Raw genomic sequence first — 14382 nt, forward strand, 5'->3', positions numbered from 1 at the left:
CTCATTGGCCAAAGAGCTGGAGAAGGAAATGACACCTGTGTCTTAGCTGTGTGACCCTGGGCAAGTCACTTCACCCTGTTTGCCTCAGTTTCCTCATTGGCCAAAGAGCTGGAGAAGGAAATGACACCTGTGTCTTAACTGTGTGATCCTGGGCAAGTCACTTCACCCTGTTTGCCTCAGTTTCCTCATTGGCCAAAGAGCTGGAGAAGGAAATGACACCTGTGTCTTAGCTGTGTGATCCTGGGCAAGTCATTTCACCCTGTTTGCCTCAGTTTCCTCATCGGTCAAAGGAGCTGGAGAAGGAAATGGCAAACCACTCCAGTATCTCTGCCAAGAAAACCCCAAATGGGATCACAAAAAGTCAGGCACAGCTGAAATGACTGAATAAATATGTTTAGCACAGCTCCTCGCATATAGTAGGTGCTTAATAAATGTCTATTGATGGAATAAAGGGGAAACATGTATCTTTGACTTGTTTCCTTTGTAGCCCTGTGTGGTTTATTTGCTACATTTAAAAACATGATTCTGAGAAGCGTTCCCTGGGCTTCACCAGACGGATGCCAAAGCAGTCCATGACACAAAACAAGCTGAGGGGTGCCCTGCTATAGCCAAGGGCTTTGTCGCCCTTAAAGCCCTAAAATAACAACTGAAACTCCCCATGAGGAGCCTGAGACTCATTCAATGTCTTGCCCTTGGTCGTACCAATACATTTAATAAGTATCAGAGGGAGGATTTGAACCCAGGGCTTCTTGACACCAAGCCCAGTCCTCTCTGCCCACTGTACTTGACTGCCCTAACCTAATACATGTGGCTGATTGTTAATGCCTCTCCTTCCTCTGTAAGATCAAAGATTTGGAACTGGAAGGAATTTCATTGAGGCCAACCCCCTCATTTTACAGATGAGGAAACTGAGTCCCAGAAAGTTTTAAGTGACTTGCCTAAAGTCAGACCAGTAGTAAACACCATTGATTGAGCTGAGCAATGACTCGATTTTTAAAAAAATTTATTTATCTTGGTTTTATTTGTTTGTTAATAAATTTCTACATGAGTATTCCAAAGTCATACAGTCCAGATTGTCTCCCTCCCTTCTTCCCTTCCTGCTCCCGGAGCTAACAAGCAATTCATTCTGGGTCGTACGTGTATCATCACACTAAACATAATGACCAGATTTTAGCTGGCACTTGCAGATTTTTTCAGCAACCCTGGACGGTAGTAGGTGCTGGTGTTATCCCCATTTTGCAGATGAAGAAACTGAGGCCAGGAGAGGTGAAGTGATTTGCCCAGCATCCCACAGGGAGGAAGTGTCGGAGGCCAGGCTTCTGGATTCTAGAAGAGGACGCCACCTCGTTACCTTGAAAGGACGTCCCTGTTTCTCTCCATCCCTTGAAGCTTTATTCCTGAAATTGCTTTGTCTGTCCGAAGACCCAGTTTGGGGTCCCCAGTCGGTCAGTAAGCATGCCAGACCCTGAGCCGTGCTCCCATAGAACGGGCAGCTTCCTGGGCATGAGCTTCCTTCCTCCCGGAGCAGAAGCACGTCCCAGGGAAGATTTCTGCTTCCCAGGGCTGTGAGATGGCTCATCTCAAATGACAGCCATGCAGACAACGAGGGAGCCGACTCGGCAACCCCCGTGTTCTGGGATTCGGCCTCATTCGTTTTGCATGCAAATGCCGAAAAATGAGCAGCACCAAATTGTAGCAAATCCTATTAACTGGATCTCTGTTGCCTCCTGAGTCTACCATGGGGCCCAATTAGTGGTTCACTCTTACAGCCCAGTATTAGATTCCACCTAATTGAATCATTTCTGTTAGCATAGATTCAGGCTTCTCAGATGATCACTTATGGAGTCAATGGAATGTTTCTGAGTGCCTGGCCTGGAGTCAGGAGGACCCGAGTTCAAATATGGCCTCAGACACTTACTGGTTGGGTGACCCTGGGCAAGTCACTTTGCCCTGTTTGCCTCAGTTTCCTCATCTGTCAAGTGAGTTGGAGAAGGAAATGGCCAATCAGCTGCGTGACCTTGGACAAGTTCCTTAACTCTGTTTGCCTCAGTTTCCTCATCTGTCAAATGAGCTGGAGAAGGAAATGGCCAACCAGCTGTGTACCCTTGGACAAGTCACTTCACCCCATTTGCCTCAGTTTCCACATCTGTCAAATGAACTGGAGAAGGAAATGCCAAACCAGTCTAGTGTCTGCTAAGGAAACCCCAAATGGGGTCATGGAGAGTCAGACATGACTGGAAATGCCTGAACAATAACAACAAATTATTGATGTTCCCCTCGCCTTGATATATGTGTGTCTGTGGATGGGGGGGGGGGCAGTCTAGACCCATGATTTTACCTGTGTAGGGAACTTCTACTAAGGAAACTCCCTCCATCATGCTACTCAACACTTTCCCAGCATTTTATAGTATGGAAATATATACTACATGAAAGCACTGGTGTAACCTATATCAGACTCTTTATTGCCTGGCAAATAGTCTGGTAAAAAAGCTGCCCAGAGCACTCGGACATTGGGACTCATTCAGGGTGGCCAATGGGTGTTAGAGACGAGATTTGAACTCGGGTCTTCCTGACTTTCAGTTGAGCTCTCCACCCGCATTGGCACACATCTCTTTTCCTAGTCACTGACACTGTTGAATGAAGTGATTTTTTAAAAATACATGTTCTTTTTTATTATCATGCAAAGAGTACTTCTAAAAATAATTATTCTAGGGGGCAGCTGGGTAACTCAGTGGATTGAGAGCCAGGCCTAGAGATGAGAGGTCCTGGATTCAAATCTGTCCCCAAACACTTCCCAGCTGTGTGACCCTGGGCAAGTCCCTTGACTCCCATCACCTAGCCCTTGAAACCAAAATATAGTATTGATTCTAAGACAGAAGGTGAGGGTTTTAAAAGAAATAATAATAGTTATTGTGCCGGGTGATTATCATGACCAATCTCCCCCCCCTTTTTAAATTTAGAATCTTTTTCTATGGTGACATGATTCATGATGCCCCCTTTTTCCTCCCCCCTCCCAAAGCTGACTAGCAGTTCCACTGGGTTATCTACGTATCATTGTTCCTTGTTATTCATAGTTGCAGTAGAGTGATCCTTTGACATCAGAACCCCAATCCCATCCCCATCCAGCTCATCATCACTGTCGATCTTTTTTTTTTTTTTAAACCCTTAACTTCTGTGTATTGGCTCCTAGGTGGAAGAGTGGTAAGGGTGGGCAATGGGGGTCAAGTGACTTGCCCAGGGTCACACAGCTGGGAAGTGTCTGAGGCCGGATTTGAACCCAGGACCTCCTATCTCTAGGCCTGACTCTCAATCCACTGAGCTACCCAGCTGCCCTGATCTTTAATGGGGAAAAGAGAAGGAAGTGCACTTCCCATCTTCCATGGGGTCGAGGGTGGGAAGGGCTGTATCTGGAAATTCCTGGACTATCAAAACAAAAGGCATCGATAAAACTTTTTCTAAAAAGATAGTTCCGAGGCAGTGTTAAGGAAGGAGAACAAGTTCACTTTTGTGGTCCTAGAAAATGAGCTTTGAAGACGGAGGGCTTCTGATGCCAAGGAGAGCAGCCAACCTCCCTCCCTTTCCAGCAATGACATCCAAGGGGAAGTAAGGCACGTGAGAGATTTGCGTAGCTGTACCAGGAAACCTGCCTGATGTTGATCCGGATAGATGGGCTACAGAGGTCGACAAAGGGCCCCTCTCAGAGATGCTTTTGGCGCGGATGTTGTCTAATGGCAGGGGATGGACCAGTGACAACAACTTAAAGCTTTAGGGTTCTGGAATCCCTGCTGGATCATCCTGGCCTCGAGTCCGTCATTTTGCCCAAATTTCTCCCTTGTGGTTATGAGCTCATCAGAATTCAAACCTCAATCAGTTGTTGATTGTTGACAAACCCAGAGGCAGAGATGTTTTTAAAATGGCATCCGGGACTCTGGCCACTTATCGGATGTGCTCTTGGCTTTGTGAGACAATTTCCTTTCTGAAGGGAAGATATAATGGAAAGAAGTTGACATTTAATGTCTTAAAGCTGGGGCAGGAGAAAGGTGGGTGGTAGATATTTTGTCTGATTCTCCCTGACCCTATTTGGGATTTTCTTGGCAAAGAGTGTAGAGTAGTTGAGCCATTTCCTTCTCCGGCTTACTTTACAGATGAGGAAACTGAGGCCATTATGGTTAAGTGACTTGCCTAGGGTCATACAGCTAGTAAATGTCTGTCTAAGATGAGATTTGAACTTAGGAAGATCCATCTTCCTGACTCCAGGCTGCCCAAAGATACTGGACTGGTTTGCCATTTCCATCTCCGGCTTATTTGACAGATGAGGAAACTGAGGCAAGCAGGGTTAAATGATTTTCCCAGGGTCACACAGCTACATTTGAACTCAGGAGGATAACTCTTCCAGACTTGAGGCTGGGTGTTCTCTCTGTGCCACCTAGCTGCCTCTCATCTCCTCTACTAGAATATAAACTTCTAGAGGGTAGAAAATGTCATTCATCTGTGCATTCTCAGTGTATGAACATTTAAAAATTCACTGAATCTTTATTTTTTATAACCCTTACCTTCCATCTTGGAGTCAACACTGTATATTGGCTCCAAGGCAGAAGAGTGGTAAGGGTAGGCAATGGGGGTCAAGTGACTTGCTTAGGGTCACACAGCTGGGAAGTGTCTGAGGTCAGATTTGAACCTAGGACCTCCCGTCTCTAGACCTGGCTCTCCATCCACTGAGCTACCCAGCTGCCCCCCTGAATCTTTATTGAAGGAAGGAAGGAAATGAACATTTATTAATGTTTAGGCTGTGTTCTAGGCACTGTGATAAGTGCTTTACAAACAGGAACTTTTCAGGTCTTGTTTTCATTCTCAGAATGTTTCAAACACGTCTTTATTATGCAACTTGATCCATCTTTTCCTTTATGGTTTAAACTTAGATTTGCATCCTAAGCTATATTTCCTCCCTTCTGCATTTTCTGGTGGTATGAAATATGCTTATGTTATTTGAATTTCTTTCCCATTATATTTGGTTTTTAAAAAATAATACTATTTTCTCCAAATTACATGTAAAAGTAATTTTTAACATTCATTTTTTAATGCTCAATTCCAAATTATCTCTCTCTTTCCTACCTTCCCTCTTTCCCTCCCTCCCACTGCTCCCTCCTCCCTGAGACAGTAAGCGATCTGATACAGATTTTACATGTGCAATCATGTAAAACATTTTTCCGTAGTAGTCATTTTATCTTTCCATTGTGTTTGAATATCTGTCTGCTGATCACTTGCAAAACTTGTTTTTAACAAGTATCTACCTTGAGGGCAATTAGGTGGATAGAGAGCCAGATCTGGAGTAGAGGACATGAGTTCATATCTAGCCTCAGATACTTCCTAGCTGTGTGGAAAGTCATTTAATCCTAATTGCCTAACCGTTACCTTCCATCGTAGAATCTACTATGCAATGTACAATAAATATAATAAAATATATAATCCTAAGCATTGGTTCCAAAGCAGAAGAATAGTAAGGGCTAGGCCATGGGGTTTAAGTGACTTGTCCAGGGTCACATAGCTAGGAAGTGTCTGAGGCCAGATCTGAACCCAGGACCTCTTGTCTTTAGGCCTGGCTCTCAATCCACTGAGCCACCTACTTCTCTTCTTATAGGTTGTACTTCACTTCTAGTTTGTTGCATTCTTGATCTATTGATCTTTCTTTTGTTTCCTTGGTGAGATTTGCCATTGTATATTACATTTTTTTCTCTTCCACCCATTATTTTTACTCTGCAAGCCATAAATTTGGCTTATAATTTTCATATCTTTTCCAAACTACTTAGGAATAGTATATTGTGGTTCTGTGTTCTCATATTCCACGGGGTTCTTTATGTCACCAAGTTTGGGATCATTTCCCTTTGTTTTGTAGTACTCATTTATGAGTTCATTACTAGATCTTGAAACTAATTTTCTTCTGTTGTTATGGTTTCCCTATTTATCTGCTTATGTTCAAAGCTTCTGAGTTTTCTTTCTCTAGAGATCAATGGTAATTTCAGTCTTTTCCCCCCTTATTTTCCACTATTGCTCACTTTCTGACTCCCTCCTCTCTGATAGTGGTTTCCTTGGAGGCTGCATCTCAAAATGTCTCAGCCTCCTCCCATACTGGACAATTCACACTTCAGCAGCCAACATCTCTTCCCCAACTGGCTTTGGGGGGCTACAGAATTGGTGCCAGCTGGATACTGGATTCTTTCCTTCAGGCTTACTGGAGTGCTATGTACAAACACACGTGCATGCACGTGTGCACGTGCACGCACATACACACACACACATACCATTTCCTTTCATATTGTACGGTCCCAGTTCCTTCCTTCCTCATTTCTGTGGCCTAGCACCAACAGTTCAGAGAACTTCCATGTTGAGGGGTTAATTTCTGTAGTTGGGGTCTCTGATGCATAGGGAGGTAAGGGGTGAGCAGGTTTGATCTGTTGCTGTGATGCCACTTATTTGTCTAGGCCAAAACAGATTTCTGAAGCCTGGAAGTGAAATGTCCACATCATTGGAGAGAGGGAAAACTTAGTCCTTAGATCACCTAGTGAAGACTCACTACTGGTAGTGTAGTGGGAAGAATGAATTAATTCACTGTAAACGTCCATTCATGGGTGGTAGTTTGTTTTTTTTAACCATCTTTTAGGCTTCTGGAATTCTAGACCATGGAGATAGCTGAAGTTGCTTTATCATTGGCACATAATTTCCATTTTCAAGAGATTTGAGAGCATTTGTGGGCATCAAAGAAAATGTCCAGTCCTCCATCTTGTTGGTCATATGACACAGAAATTTGCAAATATCCTCTTATTTGATGTTCACAGCAACCCTGGGAGATGAGTACTATGATTATCCTCATTTTATAGATGAAGAGACTTATACAGATTTTAAGTGATTTACCTAGGGTTACAAAACTAGAAATGTGTGAAGCAGGACTCGAACTCAGGTCTTCTTGATTCCAGGCCTAATGCTCTCTCCACTGAATCACCAGTATTGAGTACTCTCCCTAGTAGGGATGAATGGATGAATGGATGGTTAGATGGATGGATAGAAAGATGGATGAATGAATGAATGAATGAATGAATGAATGAATGAATGAATGCATGGATGGACTGATAGAAAGATGGATAGATGAATAGATACATGGTTAGATGGATAGATGCTTGGATGGATGGATGGAAGGATAGATGAATGGATGGATAGATAGATGCATAGATACATCCATGGATGAATGGATGGATAGAAGAATAGATGAATGAATGGATGGATGGATGGATAGATGCATGGATGGATGGATGGACGGATACAAGGATAGATGGATGAATCGATGGACTAAAAAAGGATGGATGGTTGGGCAGATAATGCTTTGTCATAAAGGTTTTTGCAGGAGCTCCTTATTATCTCTAGGATCAAATGTGAATTGCTCTGTTTGGTACTTGTAGCCTTCATAACCTGACTCCAACCTACTTTTCCAGGCTGTCATACACTCTCTTGTCTGGCCAACTAACCTTACTGTTCTTACACAACACTCCATGCCTTTGCTTAAGCCGTCTCACATACCTAGAATGCTTTCCCTCCTCACCTTCAATTCTTAGAATCCCTGATTACCTTCAGTGCTTAGGTCACATTCAGCCCTTGTTGGCTCCACAGCTGCTAGTACCTCCCCTTCAGAAATTACTTTGATATCCTTTATTTTTTTTAAACCCTTAACCTCTGTGTATTGGCTCCTTGGTGGAAGAGTGGTAAGGGTGGGCAATGGGGGTCAAGTGACTTGCCCAGGGTCACACAGCTGGGAAGTGTCTGAGGCCAGCTTTGAACCTAGGACCTCCCATCTCTAGGCCTGATTCTCAATCCACTGAGCTACCCAGTTGCCCCTTTGATATCCTTAAAAAAAATACAAAAAACCTTACCTTCTGCCTTAGAATCAATACTGTATACTGATTCTAAGACAGAAGAATGGTAAGGGCTGGGCAATGAGGATTAAGTGACTTGCCCAGGGTCACACAGCTAGGAAGTATCTGAGGCCAAATTTGAATCCAGGACCTCCCATCTCTAGGCCTGGCTCTCAGTCCACTGAGTCACCCAGCTGCCCCCAGATATTCTTTTTTATATACGTACTTGTGTACATACTATCTCTCTCTGTAGAAGATAAGCCTACTGAAGGCAGGAACTGGTTGTTTTGTTATTGTTGTTTGCTTTTGTCTTGGTACCTGAGTATTCGTTGGCATGGTAACTGGTCTGGCCAATGAGTTCTTTGTAACAGGGAGCTCCTCAGCGAGGAAAGTCCTACTGCCAATTTTAGCCTGATTGGTTCGGATGTTCGTTCTCTTTAATATGGGGTCTATTGACTGTTAGTCCTTTTTATTAAGTGCTTACTATGTGCCACGCACTGTGCTCAGTGCTGGGGATAGAAATACAAAAAGAGAAAGAGTTCTTATGCTTTGATGGGGCAGGCCACACACAAGAGGAAACTCCAGAGGAAGGGGTGAGGGAGAGAAGAAGGTAAGTCAGAGGAGTCCCAGATTGGGCAGCTGGGTGAGAAAAGAGATGTCCTGGTGCTCTACTTCGCTGGAGGTTTGGGGGTTCATGGCCCCACCTTCCTCGGGGAGGAGGACACCCAGACCAATGGCGTCCTTTAGAATGATGAGGTCTTCCCAACTCTGAGCTTCCTGGGATGCAGGGAAACTCATGGTCTCAGATCAGGGGTTCTGAAGCTTTTTTGTATCACAGATCCCTTCAGCAGTCCAAGGAGGTCTGTGGACCCCTCAGAATGAAATCTTTATATGCATAAAATCTCTAGTATGACAAAGGAAGCCAATTAGGTTGAAATACAGTCATTGAAATTAAAAAAAAAAACAAAACAGGACTATAGATGCCAAGTTAAGAACCTCTGATTTAGAGAGTGGCCTCAGCCAGGGAAAGTGACTTGTCCAGGATCACACAATATGTGCCAGAATTTAGGGTTAGGCTGTCCACTCACCTTGTATATAATCAATCCAGGGGATTGACAAGGCAGACAGACAGAGAGTCCCCCTATTGGTCTCCAGTCTTGCAGCTGGAATTCCATCCTTGGGTGTCTCGGGGAGCCCGGTTTCCTTTCCTTTGACCCTCTGCCCGTTAACTGAGGTTCTGTCATGTCTATAATTGAGGTTCAGCCAACACCTAAGTGGAACTCCAATCCCCTGCTATCCACAGCTGTCTGGTTCTTCCTCTGAATTTCCTGAACAACCCAGCAGCCACTCAGAATTCACCCCTTCTTCTAAGAGCCATTTAGCCTGATTGGTTTGGATGTTCATTCTACTTAAAATAGGGTCTATTTTTATCAAAACAGACGACACACAAAGCTTTTTTTTTTTTTAAACAAAAGGCGCCTGTGGGGTTCTGCACGTCCCAGCATGCCCAGATGTCCAGCTAGTCGGCAGTGGCTGTGGCCTGGGTCACTTCAAGACAATGTTTGTTTTTCCTCCTTCCGGGTCATAAGCATGTGAAGGGAGATGGGTCAAGGTGATGGTTCTGGGACATCTTGGGCCTCCTCAGCCTGGGAGAGTGAAAGGAAGGAAGCATCTGATCTCAACAAGGCTGGGAGGGGATGTCTGATGTCCCCCAGGCTCCCCCGGAGTCCCCCTGCCATCATCCTCCCATGGAGTTAATGGACTAGACATCTGGTTTTAATGTTGGTGGTATGACAGGGATAGGGCCGGGCAGAGGCCTCGATGGCCTCCCTCTGCCAATTTAACTTTTAAAATCCTTCTGAAAATACAAATTTCAAGTGTTCCCTTATGGTTCTTTCCAAAGCAAAACCCCTTCCATCCTCATCTTTGGCGAAGGCCCACTCTAAAGCTTCGGGGTCCAAAACTACAAAGAAGGAGGTTCCCATCAGGCATTGTGTGCCGGAGGCCGAGACACCATCCCATCTCACTTTTTCTTTCTGTTTTACTATTTTACTCGAGCCTTTTATTCTTCCCAAGTCACCTCCACTCTCTGGGAACCCATTCGTGTAATAAAAAGAGGGAAGCGGAGGCCCTGGAGAAGAAAGGCGAAAGTGCATCTTTCTCTGTCGTTTGCAGGGGTCGGGGGCTCCGGGTGTGGAGTCTCAATATACTGCCAGTCTCAGTTGATGTCAGTTCTGCTGAGTTGGGTTTTTTTCTTTCTGTTGTATTCTCTGTTACAAGGATGAGTCAGTGGGTCAGGGAGGGAGTTTACAGGAGGGATATATTTTAAAACGAAGGTGATTTTAACACAAAAGATATTTTTAAAAAGCTTTTTTAAAATTCTTATCTTCTGAATTAGAATCAATATTTTTTTAAATGTATTTATTTAATTAATAAATTTAGAAGATTTTTCCATGGTTACATGATTCACGTTCTTCCCCTCCCCTCCTCCTACCCCCTCCCATTGCCAATGAGCAATTCCACTGGGTTTTTACAAGTATCATTGTAGAATCAATATATTGTATTGGTTCCAAGGCAGAAGGGCAGAAAGGGCTAGGCAATGGGGGTTAAGAGACTTGCCCAGCAAGGAACATGAAAAGGCAACTTTCAGATAAAGAAATCAAACTATCAATAAACACATGAAAAAGTGTTCTAAATCTCTTATAATTAGAGAAATGCAAATCAAAACAACTCTGAGGTATCACCTCACACCCAGCAGATTGGCTAACATGACAGCAAAGGAAAGTAATAAATGTTGGAGGAAATGTGGCAAAATTGGGACATTAATGCATTGCTGGTGGAGTTGGATGCAATGGATCCAACCATTGTGGATGGCAATTTGGAACTATGCCCAAAGGGCGATAAAAGACTGCCTGCCCTTTGACCCAGCTATACCACTGCTAGATTTGTACCCCAAAGAGATAATAAGGAAAAAGACTTGTACAAAAATATTTATAGCTGCACTCTTTGTGGTGACAAAAAATTGGAAAATGAGAGAATGTCCTTTGATTGGGGAATGGCTGAACAAACTGTGGTATCTGTTGGTGATGGAATATTATTGTGCTAAAAGGAATACGGAACCAGAGGAATTCCATGTGAGCTGGAATGACCTCCAGGAATTGATGCAGAGTGAAAGGAGCAGAACCAGGAGAACATTGTACACAGAGACTGATACACTGTGGCACAATCAACTTCTCTACCAGCAGCAATGCAATAATCCAGGACAATTCTGAGGGACTTATGAGAAAGAAATGCTATCCACATCCAGAGAAAGAACTGTGGGAGCAGAAACGAAGAAGAAAAACAACTGCTTGATCACATGGGCCAATGGGGATATGATTGGGGAATATAGACTCACCCCAGTGCAAATATCAATAATATGGAAAAAGGTCTTGATCAATGACACATGTAAAACCCAGTGGAATTACTCACTGGCTACAGGAGAGGGGAGGGAAAGAACATGAATTATGTAACCATGGGAAAATATTTTAAATTAATTAATTAAATTAATAAACTTTAAAAAGAGAGAGAGAGAGAGAGACAGAGACAGAGACAGAGAGACAGAGAGAGAGACTTGCCCAGGTTCACACAAGTAGGAGGTATTTGAGGTCGCATTTGAATCCAGGACCTCTCATCTCTATCCTGACTCTCAATGCAGAATTCTGAATCTGCAGGCTCCCACTTCTCTACTGAAAGGAGGAACGTGTTCAATCATCCATCCTCTGGGACTTCATCGTAGCCTTTGAAGGAAGACTAGTATGTCCGAGTATTTAAAATGTTGGTTTGATCCCCAGAAACCAGAATGAAGAGGATGAGTTAGAGCCATCAGTTTCTGTTTTGTATTTTTTTTTTTTTTGACTTGGTTAACAAATACTTTCATTGAGATAGATCAGGAGCCCCCAGCATTGTAATCTCACTTGGGGCATTTGCTACCTGGGCATCTTGTGAACTTACACCACTTAGCAGAATGGGTCACGAGTGAGATAAAGGTGAAATAATATTTGACTTCAAGAGTGAACAGGGCAGCGAAATGGTCAGATTCGGGCATTAGGGAGATTGTTTTCTCAGCTGTTTGGTAGATGAATGGGATGAAGGGAGGAAATTGAGAGAGAGAGAGAGAGAGAGAGAGAGAGAGAGAGCAAGAGCGCAATGGGGAGGCTTTGACGATAATCTAGGTCAGTGATTCCCAAAGTGGGCGCCACCGCCCCCTGGCGGGTGCTGCAGGGATCCAGGAAGGCGGTGATGGCCACAGGTACATTTATCTTTCCTATTAATTGCTATTAAAATTTAAAAAAATTAATTTCCAGGGGGCTAAGTAGTATTTTTTCTGGAAAGGAGGTGGCAGGCCAAAAAAGTTTGGGAACCACTGATCTAGGTGAACTACGTTGGTGGATGTGGGAGGGCAGAGAAGGAAACAGATGCCATAAATGTTGGAGAAATCAAGAGTGAGATATAGCAACTGATTGGAGATGTGGGGTGGGGAAAGGGAAGATAACATCAAAGTTGTAAAATCCCCGATGCCTGGGTGCTGCCAGCGAGTTGGGTGGTGGCGGGGAAAGATGTCATGTGATCAGCAGTGCAGTCTCTGACCTCTCTATATCTGCTCAGCCTTTGCCACTGACTCTATCCCCCTCACCTTCCAAATGAAAAGAATTGGAAGGGGAGTGGAGGAGAAGGCAGCCAGCAGATAAGGCTTTTCTGCTGCTATCCCCCAACTTCATCCTTGTAGCCCGTATAGCAAGGGGTTCAAGGCTGTGCTCAGGCAGACACCCCCCACACACACACAATTTGGGAGTTTGAGCAGCGAGGGGCAGTGGGAGGAGCAGGGGAGATAAACCCCTCATTGTCTGTGGCAGGGAGAGTGAGATCACCCACTCCTTGGGGTCAGGCTTTGGCCCCTCTTGGGGGAGGACCCTTGCCCTGGATTTTGTGGGCTGCCTCCCGGCTTGTAACCTCACTCTAACTGGATGTCACAAATTACAGAATGCTGAAGGGAGTCTACAGGCCACTTCCTGCCCCCAGATGCCTTGAGCCCTCGTCTTCTTTACAGGAAATAAGAAAGCACCCGTGTTCACGCCGATTCCCCTCCCCTGTGTTTCCCCCATCCCTGTGACCTTCAGAATGTGTAGAAATAGAAATCGAAAACCCCAAAGAAGCGTCCCTCCTCCTACCATGTTTGCTTGCTTGCTGCTCCCCGACCTCGTGGAAACCCACCTGAGATTCCTCTAATCGACGTTGGGGAAGCGACAGAAAATGCAATTTACAGAAGTCGCCTGAGATTTTCCCCTGGCTGGGATGGCCCCAAGAGAGGGACACCCCTGCCTGCGCTCTCTCCCCATCCCCTCCTTTTTGGAGTTCCCAACCAGGCTTGGGCAGCAGGGCCAGTCGTCGATGGCATTCCCCTTCTCCCGTGACCTACAGACTGCGCTATTCACCGGCTCCCCTCGCCCTCCCGGGCCAAAGCGGCTCCAAGCCCAAACCTGGAACGGGAAAGGAAATGCTAAATGTCAACAAAGCACCTTCCAGTCACATGGCAAGGAAGCATCTTCCCAGCCTCTCACTCAGACACACACCAAAGCTCTCCCCGCCACTAAAACTGTCTGCGTGTTGAGTCACGGCCAAAGTTCCAAAGCACTTTAATAATAATCATAGCAACAGCACTTACAGATTAAATATATGGAAATGTATGAACTACATATTAAATATAGCATATGTTGAGCTTTAAGGCTTGTATACTATTATCTCTTTCTAGCCTCACAGCAGATTCTGGGAGTTGGTGCTATTATTATTATTGTTGTTGTTATTGTTATTATTGTTTATTATTATTATTATTATTATTATACTGTGTATTGGCTCCAAGGCAGAAGAGCAGTAAGGGCTAGGCCATGGGGGTCAAGTGACTTGCCCAGGGTCACACAGCTGGGAAGTGTCTGAGGCCAGATTTGAACCTAGGCCCTCCCGTCTCTAGGCCTGGCTCTCAATCCACTGAGCTATCCAGCTGCCCCCTACTCTTATTATTCCCATTTTACAGATGACAAAACTGAGGCAGGCAAGGGTTAAGTGACTTGCCATGGGTCACACAGCTAGTAAGGGACTCAACGCTGGATTTGAACCCTGGTCTTCCTGAATCCAGGCTTAGCACTCCATCCACTGTACCTCCTACCATAAATCAGTGAAAACGTAGTTCACTGTAGTTAGTTAGCTTGGCAGAGCTGGTCTAGAAATAGGGGGACTGAGGCTGAACCTAAGATGTGCTTGGAAGGAACTTGGGGAAAAAAGGAAAGACCTTAGCTTCATATTTCTCCCCTGACACTTGCTAGATGTGTGACCCTGAGCAAGTCCCTTGACCTCCATGATCCCCATTTTCCTCATCTCTAAAATGGGGTATAAATATATATATATATATATAATATATTATTATATATATATATATATATATATA

The sequence above is a fragment of the Gracilinanus agilis genome, chromosome 4 (genome assembly GCF_016433145.1).
Source record: "Gracilinanus agilis isolate LMUSP501 chromosome 4, AgileGrace, whole genome shotgun sequence".
NCBI lineage: Eukaryota > Metazoa > Chordata > Mammalia > Didelphimorphia > Didelphidae > Gracilinanus > Gracilinanus agilis.